Source organism: Pyxicephalus adspersus, chromosome 12, assembly GCF_032062135.1.
Source record: "Pyxicephalus adspersus chromosome 12, UCB_Pads_2.0, whole genome shotgun sequence".
Classification (NCBI taxonomy): Eukaryota; Metazoa; Chordata; class Amphibia; order Anura; family Pyxicephalidae; genus Pyxicephalus; species Pyxicephalus adspersus.
This window is the reverse complement of record NC_092869.1, coordinates 1,818,703-1,819,937: the sequence shown is the minus strand read 5'-3', so window position 1 is coordinate 1,819,937 and position 1,235 is coordinate 1,818,703. Positions and strand designations below refer to the sequence as shown.

Genomic DNA, 1,235 nt, shown 5'->3' with positions numbered 1-1,235 from the left:
CCCCCCCCCCATATGATATACAGCCATATGGAACAATTGTAGACAATTACATAAACACACAGAGGGGCCCTACAGCAAGGGGCACCAGGGACCCACAGCGGGGCCAATGGTATATCATATCAGATGTACAGGGGCCCCAGAATCATTACAACATAGGGCCCCTGGTATGATGACTGTATAGAGCCACAAGGTACCAAGGGGCCATAGGGGGCTATAGCAATAGGGGCCCCTGGGTGTTATGCAGGGGGGGGTCCATTTTCCATGAATAAATACAGAAGGGACCCCACAATACAAGAGGCCCTGTCAGAAGAAATAAGCCAGGAAATAGGGCCCCACTACTACACACAGGCGCCCCTCAATATTCTGGGGGAGGAGTGATGAAGATAAATGAGAAATTAATATACAATAACCAGGGGCCCTGTCACTATTACTCATATACAGGGAGGCCTCCAGATATAAGGGCCCTAAAATCATACAGAGGGGCCCCTGGATATGAATGCTGGCCTAGAGATAGACAGGGATCTCTGTAATGAATAGAAAGCAGTAAGCATGCTGGGACTCCCGAATAAGAGTGGCCCTGTAGCTATAGAGAGGGCCCCCAGACACCCCTGCTGCCGCCTTACCCCTCTCGGTTCCCGTCTTAGAGTGACTCCTATCTACCTTCCTCAGCTCACAGAATTGAAAGACACGTCACCCCTCTGCCGCACCGGATATCCGGCCAGGTCGCCGCCCTGCATCATGGGAAGTGTAGTACTAGCTGTGCCTCAACAGCTTGATATGACTCGCTGCTCTGCCGCCACCTAGCGGAATATTATTAATATTACAATTATTTAGGTATAATTATTATTATTAATATTTTTATAAATAATATTAATATTAATAAACAGGATTTATATATTGCCAACATATTAGGCAGTGCTGTACATTAAATAGGGGTAGAAAATGACAGACTGGGACACAGGAGGACAAGAGTACCCTTTTTCCGAAGAGCTTGCAATCTAGAAGGTGGGGGAAGTATCACACATTAGGAGGATATAGAATGGTGGGAAGTAGTGGGGGTTTAGGAGACAGAAGAAGACAGGTAGGTGAGGGTGAAGCGTTTGGTTTTGAGTGTTCTTTTAAATGAGTTGAAGATAGCTGAAAAGGATGAGGAAGATCATTCCAGAGAGTCTTGGAGCAGTGCGTGTGAGGAGGTTATGAGTGAGGAAGTCATTAGTAGGTCATTGGAGGAGCGG

General features: G+C 47.0%; 1 protein-coding gene across 1 annotated transcript in view; it reads right to left on the bottom strand.

The window, feature by feature from the left end:
• Window positions 1-728, bottom strand: part of SSR2 (signal sequence receptor subunit 2) — a gene marked incomplete in the record, with an annotated part of 4,753 nt that extends 4,025 nt beyond the window's left edge. Inside the window, 1 exon segment of the mRNA XM_072428278.1 lies at window positions 624-728.
• Window positions 729-1,235: the final 507 nt, after the last annotated feature.